Source organism: Malaya genurostris, chromosome 2 (assembly GCF_030247185.1).
Source record: "Malaya genurostris strain Urasoe2022 chromosome 2, Malgen_1.1, whole genome shotgun sequence".
In the NCBI taxonomy this organism is placed as follows: domain Eukaryota; kingdom Metazoa; phylum Arthropoda; class Insecta; order Diptera; family Culicidae; genus Malaya; species Malaya genurostris.
This window is the reverse complement of record NC_080571.1, coordinates 174,146,949-174,162,502: the sequence shown is the minus strand read 5'-3', so window position 1 is coordinate 174,162,502 and position 15,554 is coordinate 174,146,949.

Genomic DNA, 15,554 nt, shown 5'->3' with positions numbered 1-15,554 from the left:
GCCTCACTGTTCGAACCTGTGCAGCCAAGCCGTAGTGTACCGCACCATGGTTGGTCGACTCACATGGCATGCACCCCCTCCGGACCAAATTGACCATACGCTCAAAATGCATTTTTTGGGCTCAAAAGTCAATATTTTCGACGCATACGTTCCGAAATGTGGTCCCCCTATAGATAGATTTGTGGCCAAAACAGGCCAACTTTATCATGATTTGTAATAACTTTAACGCGTCGGTCCACCGCAACCAGCGGAACCGTATACTACGGTACCGTCAGTGAGACAACTATGCCTCGCATCGTGCGGCAGACCGACCGGAACGTAGAAGGCGGTTTCGCTGACATGCCCACTACAAGGGCCATTAATGGTACATCATATGGCAAACTGATGGGAACATCTTAGACGAGTATGGGGATGTATCCCACTACAAGGGCCATTCATGCCACATCATATGGCAAACTGATGGGAACGTCTAAGGCAAGTATGGGGATGTATCCCACTACAAGGGCCATTAATGGTACATCATATGGCAAACTGATGGGAACATCTTAGACGAGTATGGGGATGTATCCCACTACAAGGGCCATTCATGCCACATCATATGGCAAACTGATGGGAACGTCTAAGGCAAGTATGGGGATGTATCCCACTACAAGGGCCATTCATGATACATCATATGGCAAACTGATGGGAACATCTTAGACGAGTATGGGGATGTATCCCACTACAAGGGCCATTCATGCCACATCATATGGCAAACTGATGGGAACATCTTAGACGAGTATGGTGATATATGGTAAATAAAAACTTGAAAAAAACTTTAAAAAAATAAGCACGTCATCGAACGATCAAGTCGTTCGAGACGTGCTATACAGTCCTAGTACGATACCTCCACTAGGTCATGTACTATCCACGGGACCGATTACCAGAGTAGAATCAGTTGGCAAGAGACATAGAATGTCGCACTATACCACTATATGGTATAGTGATATAGTGCGAAAAGTTTTACTGACAGTAATTACTAATACCAGTTTTTGCAACCGGGTTACTTGACCAAGTTTCCATCTGTTGATCACATCGACCCAGTGATATAAAGTTCTGGGTCGTACATGTCGTAACAATTGTTAAGTGCACGAGTGGTTTAAGATTGGTGATTGGTTGAAAACGTATCTATGGCTAACGCCTAACAGCGATGCACATGCAGCGAACCGCTCCCGTATACGCGTCCGTAGTTATGTATACAGTGTTAACCGTTAACGCCTATCGATGCGGCATAGACAGCGGACCGCCCATATACGTGTCCATGGTGATGGTTCGTACCGAGAGGCATTATTTAAAATCGTTGTTACGGCTTACTTTGGTAAACGAACGTAACGACATATGGTGCGTTCTGGTAGTTTTGCGACGTACTTTCACGACGTGAAGTCTGTTTTGGAAAATCTGCGCACAAATTTTTTGTTCCATACAAATGTGACCAAGTTGCAACCGGTCAACCCGGTTTACTAAGCGTATGCCTCTCATGCTGCGGCCTTCCAGCATGTTATCCATGTACGAACTGGCACATATCCCGCACGGATAGGCATTGCGCCTACGTTCGTAACTTATCACCTATCCCGCGTACTACGCTCACGTCAATTGCATTCGACAGAGCGGGGACGGCACTACCATATGTGAAACAGCTGGGTTTTGGAAAAAATGCGGGTGTTGACTGAACTAAATCGGTTGTTGGAATAACTAAAAAAGTGTTGGACTTAGCTAAGAAAAAAAAATCGGATAGGTTGTTGGAAAAGCTAACTGAAAATATGTAGGTTGTTGGAATTGCTAACTACGGTTTGGAGGGACAGGTACGAACAGAGAGGCGAATAGCTATATGAGCGCTGGTGAAGTGGTGCACTACCGTGGCCCACTGCCAGATAGGTGGGAGCTCGGGTAAAATATTATCTCCCGGGCAACAATGAGATACCACCGTTGCTTCCGGCACTTGTCGGAGGCGTAGGAGGGAGAGTCTGTCAGGTTTCGTATCGTATTCCGAACGAATCCGGTTCAGACAAGGTTATAGTGATATAGTGCGAATTCAATATTGATCAAAGAAGTATTTATCAAGTGTGTGTGTTTAGATAGAGGAGCGTATTTAGAGTTAAACCATTAACGACTAAATTTTGTGTGGTGTTTATACGATGGCACCTACAACAAGAGCAGACCGCAATAAGCTGCAGCGGTCACTGACGGACATTGCGTCGTCATTGGTAGTAAGACAGGGCGATAAAGCTATCTGCAACATCGATCCCGCGTCAGGATGTCCATACGTCCAGAGTAGATTTGACCCTGGCAACTTCATCCGTCACTTTCGTACCGTACATACGGAACGTGCATGTGCAAACAATCTCCTTACAATTGCCTATCCAATGGAGAAGAAGGAAAGAGTAATTCCTAAGCGTTTAATAGCTATTGACCGGCAGTTACTAATTGCGTCAGCAGTTAAGCTGACGACCTTCCATCATCTTCCTATTTCCTGCTTCGAGTGGGAAGGCTTCAAAGACTTACTGAAACCGATTACAACGACTCTTGGGTGCACTTTGAACCGTGTCACAATGAAATGTCATCTCTCGAAGACTGCCTGTCGTCTAAAAGAAATGTTGATAGATGAGATGAAAGGCAAGCTCGTCTGCTTGAAAATAGATTCTGCTGCCCGACACAATCGCCATATCTTAGGCATCAATGTACAGTATGCCCTAGACGAGCAGGTGGTCATTCGTACCCTTGGTATGATCGAAATCAAAGAAAGTCAAACAGCGGTGTTCTTGAAATCAAAAGTTATGGATACTTTGGCCGACTATGGGCTATCTCTTGAGAACATATTTTCCGTGACATGCGACAATGGGGCTAATATGGTGGCAACGGTTAGAAAATTAAACAATGATACGTACGTAATGCCTACAGAGCAGCAGGCTGATGGTACGAACATAGATGAGCTGGATGAGTCGGATGTGATAGAGGATGATCAACAGTGTGAACGAAACGTTACTGCTGAACTGGCCAATGAACTGTCCGAAAGGATTACTCTTGTGAGATGTGCCGTGCATACCTTACAGCTTGCAATACTGGATGTTGTTGATAAATCCGATGAGTCTATCCGAGCCATCACTGCTGTTGCTAGAAAATGTAAGCTGGTGAAGTACCGGTCAGAGTTTGAAAGCTACGATGCTTCATACCCACCCGTCTGGAGTAGGACACGATGGGGTGGTATATTCAAAATGATGGAATCGTTCGTACACCAAAAAAGGTTTTTTAACCAGTTGGCCGATAATTTTCCCGAACTAGACCTTTCCAATCAATGGTCGTTCATTGAGCATTACTATGATACGTTTAAGCCGTTGTACATCTGCACAAAGCAAATGCAAGAGAAGCACGTGTCGTTATCTGACTTCTATATGGCATGGCTGATGGCAACGAGTGAGGTACAGAAAGTTCGCGAAAACTCTTTCAGTTCCCATTTACTTCGGTCGTTGAACAATAGATTGAACGTTTTGCGCCAATTGAAGGCGGTTCAGATGGCATTATACCTGGATCCAAGGTTCAACTATCGAGGTTCTAAAATATTCACGGCTGAGGAAAAAGATAAAATTCAGCAATACATAGTCGATACATGGGAACGTATCTGCCAACTGGGTAAAACACCGGCTAGTACAAGTAGAGAATCGTCAGAGTCTACCGATGATTTTGATCAGTATCTTACGCAAATGTTTGGTGAATCCGTGAATCTTGGTTGCGAGACCGGGTTTCTTCAACAAGTTAAGTCTTTGGACCTAGAGCCACGCCAAAAACATAACTACAACGTGTGGGACCATTGGTTGCGCCGTAAGACTACGCACCCAGAGATATATGCAGTAGCAATGGTTGTACTATCCACACCATCGAACCAAGTCTCTGTTGAACGGTCTTTCAGTGCCCTTGCCTTGGTTCTCTCTAATCAACGCACTGGCCTTGGGAAAGATACGTTGGAAAACATTTTACTTATTAAATTAAACAAAGACTTATTCTCCAGGGCGCTGGGAACTGCGTATGATTGGAAGGGCCCAATCGACCCGGTTGACGATGATTCTCAGGAATGAATATGATACCGTTGATGCTCAACTGAATGTCGAATGAGACAAATATTGTCGTCTATCACTGGCTCATCGCCGGGTGATAGGGGGATAACTTTTGTTTACATTTTCATGAAATCAATTTCCAATGATACTGAAAGGGTTCGGCAGTCATGATACTTGTTATGATTCAATTAGCGACAATCGTCGTTGGGTGGACGATGATATATGTGTTGTCTCAATGTAAGCTCGAGTCACCATTGTGATAACGAATTTTTTCAGCACTGCCACAGACAATAACGGTCAAAACATCAACCGAAAATAATAGTCAGAACATTTAACATCTTTTTTTTAACTAAACGCGAAAACTGTTAGAGAATCTGATATTTAACGTACCCCACCAGAAGGAAATCGTTGACGTCAAATGTATTTTTCATATCAAGTTCCTGACGAAGGTCTTTCTGTGGCTGACGATCAGCGAGATGAGAATGCCCAAGCCGCTATTCGTTCTCGAAAAAGAATGAAGCCTTTTGGCCGGATCTGGTGAAGGCCCAGTATGCCAGGAGATAGCTAAAGGAGATGAACTAGCTTCAGATAGACGTGGCACCACTGATCGTCAACCTATCCAATGTCCTCCAGATATGTGGTGCTTAAACAATAATCTCGCAAGTAAAAATATAGAGGATTATTTGTGTAAAAGCTGCAAAAGTGTTGAGAAAAATCTTTTCCTTGATCATGGTTAGGTTCCGGACTACTGCCACACGAAGCATTTTTGAAAAATGCAACATAGAATTAAAGGAATAATTGTTCCATTAAAATTTATTTTTGCATTTTTGTATCGCCTAATGGAATTAGTCCTATTTTGATGCAGTTATTAAGTTGTTGCTTTTGAATAATCATTTTTGGAGTTTCCCAAAATATTTGCCTCCCAAGTTTTTTTTTCTAAAAGTAACAGCAAAATGATAACATAATGTGATATCAATTGAAAAATTGATGAGCTGAGATCAAATTAAGATTTAGATGTCACGTTGCTATCATAATAAGATTTCGATTTGCTCTCGTTTTGATGTTTGACTTTGCTCGGGTAGCTAGACTACGAGTATGCTACGCAAAAGTCAGAAGGCAATGCCAACGGTTTAAGAACGATCACGCCGCTCCACATCCCCCGATTATGGCCGACCTTCCACCAGCGCGAGTCGCGACATTTTCACGACCATTTACGCATGTAGGCATCGACTATTTCGGGCCAATCGAGGTTATCGTTGGAAGAAGAGTTGAGAAACGATGGGGCATGCTCGCCACCTGCTTGACAATTCGCGATATGCACATTCAACTGGTACACTGACTCAGTACAGATTCGTGTATCATGGCTCTACGCAGATTTATCGCCCGTCGTGGAATGTCTAGAATACTGTATAGCGACCACGGGACAAACTTCGTTGGTGCGAGTCGAGAACTCCGTGAGGCCGAGTCGGCTATCAATCAGCAGAAAATTATGACAGAGTTTGTCACTTCAGAAACCCAATGGATGTTCAATCCACCCGCAGCACCGCATATGGGCGGTAGTTGGGAGAGACTGATCCGCACACTAAAGAAGAACTTAATTTCTATTTGCTCAACAAAGAAGCCGACCGATGAAGTACTCCGCAGCCTTCTGATAGAGATTGAAAGCGTAGTCAATTCCCGCCCATTGACTCATGTACCAAGTGATGACCAATCAGATCCTGCTCTTACTCCAAACTATTTTCTGCTCGGCTCTTCAAATGGAACGAAGCCGTTATCAGTAAACGACGGCCACGGTCTGGCTTTTAAGGAAGGATGGCGGGCTTCTCAAACCTTGGCTAACCAGTTCTGGAAACGCTGGTTGACAGACTACCTGCCAGAAATCACCAGACGAACAAAGTGGTTCGTCCATACGAAGCCGATAAGGGAAGGAAACATCGTTGTCATCGCAGATCCTAAGCTGCCTTGAAACTGCTGGCCGAAACGAAAGTTCATCCGACGATACGACCAGGCACTTCGAAGAAAAATCGAACGAAAAAGTGTTTGTGAGCGATTTACCACCAGTTACCACAAATATAGTGACCCCTTGATAATGATAAAAATATTGTTCTCGAGCAACACTGTTTAAGTTGCTATAAACAAGTTACCAAGGAGCCCCGCATAAATAAACATTTTGAGGAAGCTGTGGAATAGTTCATATAATTAAAATTTTGTGTCCCAGCGCCACTTTCTGAGAGCGACATAAGAAAGTGGAACAGCCAAATTCTACATCCATCACCAGTGGAATAATAATGGTAAATGCTTAAATTTTATTTGTGAGCTACCATCATAACGTATATTGGTAATGCATCTGTTTTCATTCAGCTAAATCAGATTCTATTTTTTGCAGTTCCCCGTCAACGGAAATCATCCCGAGCAAGAGCGGTATACTATTTCATGATCAATTGTTTGCCAGTTTGCCTCAGATATTACTTTGCCTTGAACAGATCTCCTGCCAGAACAAGCCAACCATCAGAAAATCGTTTCATAGGATGGACTAATTTCCAGAAAAGTGTTTTCCTGGAAAAAATATTTACTTATACTTATACGTAAGCTGGACACAAGAAAATATATATCCAATTTGGCTGTTCCATGTGAAACCATGTTCCATGTTTTTGTCGTGAATACGACTTACTTTACTATGGGGTGCCTTTTCAAAATTAGCCATATGGAAGAATGGGCAGAACTTAATCGTGAATATCTCGGCTTGTATTAATGACAGTAACATAATTCTTTCACTATTTCATCAAAAATATGATCAGGAATTTAGGATAATATTCTGAACACTGTGAGATAACCACAAACAACCCAAAAATAAAGTTTCCTGAAAATTTTAAAACAACGCGGAAAATTCTTTACTTTTGCTTGGATTTTTCGCGCAAGGACGACGATTTTGAGGTAGTCAGGCACATATCTTCAACTGACTGCTTATGAAAGGGGAACCGTGGTCAAAAATCGATCATTTCTTCTTGTGCGTTGGACGGAAGCAGACGTCGTGGGACTAGCAGCTTCGGAGAGTGCACCTTCTGCGTGGTTAAAAACCTCAAACGCTCAGGTCTCAACTCTCATTTGGACTTCAGTCTTCAGGTGGAGCAGTCGTCAATGAAAGCAGACATTTTGCTTGCTTTCATTTGGACTTCAGCCGTCAGGTGGAGCAGTAGTCAATAAAAGCAGACCTTTTGCGTGGTATAATGCCTCAAACGCTTAGGTCGTGCTTTCATTTGGACTTCAGCCGTCAGGTGGAGCAGTCGTCAATGAAAGAAGACCTTTTGCCGGCTTTTATTTGGACTTCAGCCGTCAGGTGGAGCAGTGTTCAATGAAAGCAGACCTTTTGCGTGCTTTCATTTGGACTTCAGTCGTCAGGTGGAGCAGTCGTCAATGACAGCAGACCTTTTGCGTGGTATAAAGCCTGAAACGCTTAGGTCGTGCTTTCATTTGGACTTCAGCCGTCAAGTGGAGAGATCGTCAATGAAAGCAGACCTTTTGCGTGCTTTTATTTGGACTTCAGCCGTCAGTTGGAGCAGTCATCGATGAAAGCAGACCTTTTGCGTGCTTTTATTTGGACTTCAGCCGTCAGGTGGAGCAGTCATCAATGAAAGCAGACCTTTTGCGTGGTATAATGCCTCAAACACTTAGGTCGTGCTTGCATTTGGACTTCAGCCGTCAGGTGGAGCAGTAGTCAATGAGAGCAGATCTTATGCGTGCTTTCATTTGGACTTCAGTCGTCAGGTGGAGCAGTAGTCAATGAAAGCAGACCTTTCGCGTGCTTTCATTTGGACTTCAGCCGTCAGGTGGAGCAGTCGTCAATGAAAGCAGACCTTTTGCGTGCTTTCATTTGGACTTCAGCCGTCAGGTGGAGCAGTCGTCAATGAAAGCAAACCTTTTGCGTTGTACAAAACCTCAACGCTCAGGTCGCAGAGCCAGTTTTCCTTCGAAGAAGATCGATTACATCATCCTGTTGGTGGTCGTTTGTATACAACGGGAAATGGACAACAATGTGGAACATTATGCAAAATCAGCCTTTCTAATGGCTTTAAATGTTACCTAAAGAACTATAAAGATTTCTTCTTTGTAAAACAAAAATTAAAATTAGCAGTGAAGTGCAAATTTAAGATAATATGATCAGTTTTTTGCAATTTTCACAGTTCTAAATTCGCAACAGTGTTCCAAGTCGTTTATATACACTGAAATGAAAATCTTATTTATATTCATTAGATTTGTCATATGAATCATACGCAGAATATAATTCATAGAAATTATATGGAAACTTATAATCTTTATTTAATGTGTACGTCAAATCTAAATGGACGTTATCATAATGAAAGTTATAAAAATATCCCATATAATTTATATGGAAATCCGATGAAAGTCGTGAATAGTTGTGTCCTCGATATTCATCAACTGCTCCGGACCAATTTTTTCAGGAAGTTTCGCATCTCAATGTAATTTTAAATCGCTGACAAGACAGCTCATACAACTTCGTTCAAGGATAAGCGTTAACGAACCATGAAATATATATCCGGTACATTTCATTACTCTATCTGTTTAGTAAGATTCATTTTTTTTATTTTCAGTCTCGGGATCTCACTTCTCTTTCGCAAATATCATGAGGTGCTCCCTTACCGAATGGAATACTAGTACAGCTTGAATCCTCAAAGAAAAGTAGTAGTTGGCAATTATCTGCTATTCGCATGACCTCCATTGAAAGTTATATATATATATATATATATATATATATATATATATATATATATATATATATATATATATATATATATATATATATATATATATATATATATATATAAATAAATTTTATAAAACTAGTCATATGGTATATATGAACCTATATAAATAAATTCGAAGTGAATATAATATGCGCTTCATAGATTGTTCCAATGTATGTTGTGCGGATATCTAGTAATGGTTATAAGACGCGCCAATGAATTTGACTCAGACTGGAAATTTCATTCGTTATATGGAAATCTTGTGAAAATAACGTTAAGAAGAGTTTTATGTTTCATAAGATTATCTCATATATTTGACATGATGTTGAACACATCTTGTAACTATTATTGGAAATGCTAATAGTGCAAAATCATTAGAATATCATATAATGTGAAAAAGAAAATTTAGCTCAGTGTAGAATCAGTGTTTAATATCTTAGAAAATAATACAATTTGGCCCTTCAAGCACGCCTTCATAAGAGGTTCTTCCCAAAACTACCAATATTTTATCATAAAAACTATACTGGTTATTTTGTAATATTTGTGTGTCAGAATGTTTGATGTAACTAATCTGTACTGTAGTTTGGGTGTATCGTTTCAAATTCTAGTAGTGTAAAAGGGCAAAACTTGCACAATTAACACAATCGATCAAGTAATTGATATTCGGAAGTATAAAGAAATAGTGCCAGTTTTATTCGTATTCACGATATCCAGTTATGTCTCTGACATTACACACCTATACTTTTCTACAATTCGGGTGTAGTTAATTTAAAAGTTGAATTTCTCTTAAATATATACCTAAAAATATGGCGTAAGTACTCGAACTAACAAGGATATATTATATTGTTGTTTCTAATAATAATTTGAACTGCAGCTCAGGAATGATAACGGCAACGAAATATCTGATTTAACCTAACTATTGTACGAACGGATTATTATAAAACTAGTCGAGAAAGGCAGAGTTTAACCACAGATCTATTATACCTACTGTACTGTACTGTTCGACTTGATATGAATAAGTTAAATGACTAAACGTAAGTGATTCTTATATAATACTCAAATATCTACATGCTTCTATAACCTAACCTATAACTATTACTGTAACAATTATATTATCTATACTGTATGATTATTGATCGAAAATGTATCTACAGGAATATTATAATCTCCCTATTGCTACATCATTTGTTTTATTGCTGCTCTGTCGCTGGAGATTATACTCTCTGAAAATCATTTCGTTGTTCGATTACGAGCAACAGTACTGATTTGTATACTTCCATGCGGATTTCACGCAGGATACACATTTAATACATATTGCCAAAACTAAATACAGATTTCTGCCTACTTCTCATCCTCCAACGCAATACAAAATCGTACCCATGTTCTGTTACGATATTTACTTGCTTCTGGTCTGTCGCCAGTGTGCCAGGTGAAAATCATCAAACAATCAAAAATAACCTAAATGACTACAAGTTCATTTTTCATCGGGCCCGATAATGAACGTTTTTAACATTCCGTGCCAAAAACTAAATAAAACGAATAAACATTACAGCTATGTACAGAAGCATCTACATCGTTAAGTTTGACTTGTTGTACGTGTTGTTTGGAGACGGTTACCTGTGATTCGATTTGCCTAGACGTTTTAGAAGCATTTCCGTGGGAAGTTCTAACTGATCCAAGTTTCACGTGCCAGTAAACCCCGAGTGAACTCTACCAAAAGTGATTGGTTACTTGCTTTGTTTGCGTATCCATTATCGTCGCTGGCAGCAGCTTCATCGACTTCGTTAAGTTCTTCGGTATTCATCGGCGTGTGCTACGAATTTGAAGAGGGACGCAATGGACAAAAAACAATGCGGCGAGGGCCAAAAAGAGATCAACGATCTCGAGCCCAAGCGATGTGGTATTTGCGATGCCTTTTTACATATCAACCAAACCTGCTGCGGCATCAATACTAGGGGTTTGAAGGAAGCTTTTACCACAGACTAACACACATGACACTTTGAGTAAATTCTCCTAAAAATAAATTTCCGTAGGACATTAGTTCCACCTATATTGAACTGCGCGAAATATTTAGTATCGGTACACCCCTTGTATAATGCAAACGCCCCCCCCCATCCTTGTATTAGGCGAACCCCCCGCCCCCCTCCCATCCCCATTCGCTTCAAATATTGGCTGCTCACAGTGATGCCAGATTTCATCAAGCTTTGTATAATATTTGAAAAAATTCGTCGTAACAAATTATGGGTTAACGTTTATATATTCAACTTCTTCAGCGATGTTTGCAAAGAGCGATTAATTTTTCTCAACGTTGTTCAGCAAAAAATGACTTCTCAGCTAGGTAAAACTAATTATTGGTTTGTGGTTTATTTGTTAAAATAATCCATCTGACAATTAAAAGTCTTAATGAATAACACGAAGTACAAACGACAAACAAAGGATAAACTTAATAATTGCTGTGAGAACTGTATGCGTCGGTTACCAAATTCAAAGAGATGCTTAACTTTGGAAAATGCACGTATACATGCTGTCATGGGTTCATGTAGTTCGTAAGTAGTGCAATGAAATCTTGGTTGAAGTAAACTCGTCGATTGTAGAGATCGTTGAGAAACACGGAAGTCAAGGAGAGATAGCAATTTTGGGGAATCAATATCGCCATTGATTACTTTAGCCACAAATAACACTTGCTGCATCTTTCGCTCTAACGATTCCAGGCCAATCAGACGATAGCGGTCAGGTCACGGTGGTAAATCCAGTGGGGTTTTTTTTATAACAATTTTTATTTAGGCCAATTTGCGTATAGCTTTACGTGGCCGATTTACCCATGTTTTTGTTACATAAAATTATTCTTTTATTTTTTTATCTCGTTGTCACCCTTCTTCTAGGGGGAGAGGAGCTTCCATTTCCTTCTAGCGAAGATTGGAGGTCATTTTGTCCGTTGCTCATATCATCCATTGCTACATCGTTGGAGTTGTGAGCGGTTTCCGTTTCCTTGTTTTCATTGTTGATCGCAGTCTTGGGTTCATTTGCAGTTGCTGTAGATGCGCTTTGTACATTGATTGCAGTTGATAGTTGGTTAGATGGTGAAGGTGTTTTTGAAACAGGAGCACTGCATTCACTAGTTTCCGTTGTTGAGCGGTTGTTCTTGTTTTTGTTTGTTTTCGCAGTTTCAGTGCAAGGTTTGCCGTAGTGTGCAAGTTGTTCACAAAACTGACATGTAACCAGTTGATTTTCATGCGTAATCAGCGTTTTACACGGATGTATTCCATCTTGACCACAAACGAGGTAAGATGGAATAGTTTTAGGCCGAGTTGGCTATCAATCAGCAGAAAATTATGACAGAGTTTGTCACTTCAGAAACCCAATGGATGTTCAATCCACCCGCAGCACCGCATATGGGCGGTAGTTGGGAGAGACTGATCCGCACACTAAAGAAGAACTTAATTTCTATTTGCTCAACAAAGAAGCCGACCGATGAAGTACTCCGCAGCCTTCTGATAGAGATTGAAAGCGTAGTCAATTCCCGCCCATTGACTCATGTACCAAATGATGACGAATCAGATCCTGCTCTTACTCCAAACTATTTTCTGCTCGGCTCTTCAAATGGAACGAAGCCGTTATCAGTAAACGACGACCGACGTCTGGCTTTTAAGGAAGAATGGCGGGCTGCTCAAACCTTGGCTAACCAGTTCTGGAAACGCTGGTTGACAGACTACCTGCCAGAAATCACCAGACGAACAAAGTGGTTCGTCCATACGAAGCCGATAAGGGAAGGAAACATCGTTGTCATCGCAGATCCTAAGCTGTCTCGAAACTGCTGGCCGAAACGAAAGTTCATCGATATCTGCATGTCCAACGACAATCAGGTACGTTCTGCAACAGTGCGTACGGCGAGTGGTGTGTACGAGCGTCCCGTGACCAAGCTTGCTGTTCTGGACGTCTTGCGCGACTAGAAGTAAGCCAACCTGAAGTCGACATACCTGAGGGGAGTGTTATCGGACCCGTCCGAAATGCGCCCACCTCATCACACATCTTGGTCATCTTTACACTTCAGCGGAAGAAAGAAAACTCACTGGGTACTGAAGGTAAATACGGCTGTCAAAAGTGAGAATAAATGAAAAAAGAAAGGCACCACGTTGCACGCTAGTTTTTCTACAATTCGGGTGTAGTTAATTTAAAAGTTGAATTTCTCTTAAATATATACCTAAAAATATGGCGTAAGTACTCGAACGAACAATGAAATATCATATTGTTGTTTCTAATAATAATTTGAACTGCAGCTCAGGAATGATAACGGTAACGAAATATCTGATTTAACCTAACTATTGTACGAACGGATTATTATAAAACTAGCCGAGAAAGACAGAGTTTAACCACAGATCTATTATACCTACTGTACTGTACTGTTCGACCGGATATGAATAAGTTAAATGACTAAACGTAAATGATTCTTATATAATAATTAAATATCTACATGCTTCTATAACCTATCCTATAACTATTACTGTAACAATTATATTATCTATACTGTATGATTATTGATCGAAAATGTATCTACAGGAATATTATAATCTCCCTATTGCTAAACCATTTGTATTATTGCTGCTCTGTCGCTGGAGATTATACTCTCCGAAAATCATTTCGTTGTTCGATTACGAGCAACAGTACTGATTTGTATACTTCCATGCGGATTTCACGCAGGATACACATTTAAAACATATTGCCAAAACTAAATACAGATTTCTGCCTACTTCTCATCCTCCAACGCAATACAAAATCGTACCCATGTTCTGTTACGATATTTACTTGCTTCTGGCCTGTCGCCAGTGTGCTAGGTGAAAATCATCAAAACAATCAAAAATAACCTAAATGACTACAAGTTCATTTTTCATCGGGCCCGATAATGAACGTTTTTAACATTCCGTGCCAGAAACTAATTAAAAGGAATAAACATTACAGCTATGTATAGAAGCATCTACATCGTTAAGTTTGACTTGTTGTACGTCTTGTTTGGAGACGGTTACCTGTGATTCGATTTGCCTAGACGTTTTAGAAGCATTTCCGTGGGGAGTTCTAACTGATCCAAGTTTCACGTGCCAGTAAACCCCGAGTAAACTCTACCAAAAGTGATTGGTTACTTGCTTTGTATACGTATCCATTATCGTCGCTAGCAGCAGCTTCATCGACTTCATTAAGTTCTTCAGTATTCATCGGCGTGTGCTACGAATTTGAAGAGGGACGCAATGGACAAAATACAATGCGGCGAATGCCAAAAAGAGATCAACGATCTCGAGCCCAAGCGATGTGGTATTTGCGATGCCTTTTTACATATCAACCAAACCTGCTGCGGCATCAATACTAGGGGTTGGAAGGAAGCTTTTACCACAGACTAACAGACATGACACTTTGAGTAAATTCTCCTAAAAATAAATTTCCGTAGCACATTAGTTCCACCTATCGGTACACCCCTTGTATTATGTAATCGCCCCCCCCCCCTTGAATTATGCAACCCCCCTCCCCCTCCTTTGGTTGCTCACAGAGATGCCAGATTTTATCAAGCTTTGTATAATATTTGATAAAAATCGTCGCAACAAATTATGGGTTAACGTTTATATATTCAACTTCTTTAGCGATGTTTGAAAAGAGCGATTAATTTTTCTCAACGTTGTTCAGAAAAAATGACTTCTCAGCTAGGTAAAACTAATTATTGGTTTGTGGTTTATTTGTTAAAATAATCCATCTGACAATTAAAAGTCTTAATGAATAACACGAAGTACAAACGACAAACAAAGGCTAAACTTAATTAATTGCTGTGAGAACTGTGTGCGTCGGCTGACCAAATTCAAAGAGATGCTTAACTTTGGAAAATGCACGTATACATGCTGTCATGGGTTCATGTAGTTCGTAAGTAGTACAATGAAATCTTGGTTGAGGTAAACTCGTCGATTGTAGAGATCGTTGAGAAACACGGAAGTCAAGGAGAGATAACAATTTTGGGGAATCAATATCGCCATTGATTACTTTAGCCACAAGTAACGCTTGCTGCATCTTTCGCTCTAACGATTCCAGGCCAATCAGACGATAGCGTTCAGGTCACGGTGGTAAATCCAGTGGGTTTTTTTTATAACTACAGTTGCTGTAGATGCGCTTTGTACATTGATTGCAGTTGATAGTTGGTTAGATGGTGAAGGTGTTTTTGAAACAGGAGCACTGCATTCACTAGTTTCCGTTGTTGAGCGGTTGTTCTTGTTTTTGTTTGTTTTCGCAGTTTCAGTGCAAGGTTTGTCGTAGTGTGCAGGTTGTTCACAAAACTGACATGAAACCAGTTGATTTTCATACGTAGTCAGCGTTTTACACGGATGTATTCCATCTTGACCACAAACGATGTAAGATGGAATTGCTTTACGTAGTTGCATACGTACCACTCGCACGCCATTCCGGATACCCGGGAAAAAATTCCGCTATACTTCCCTTTCGATGGAAAGAACTTCACCGTACTGCAACATACTTTCCCGAACATACCCATCGCATGTCTGCGGGGGAAGGTCATGCACGCGTACTTCTATGACATTGTCCACCATGTAAACAGGGATTTTATATTTAACATTGTCATGATCAATACTGTGCACCCCGTTATTAACCGAAGCAAATGCAATTGCATCTTTTTCACGTTTGAACATAATGTAAACACAGTTAGACGCCTTGT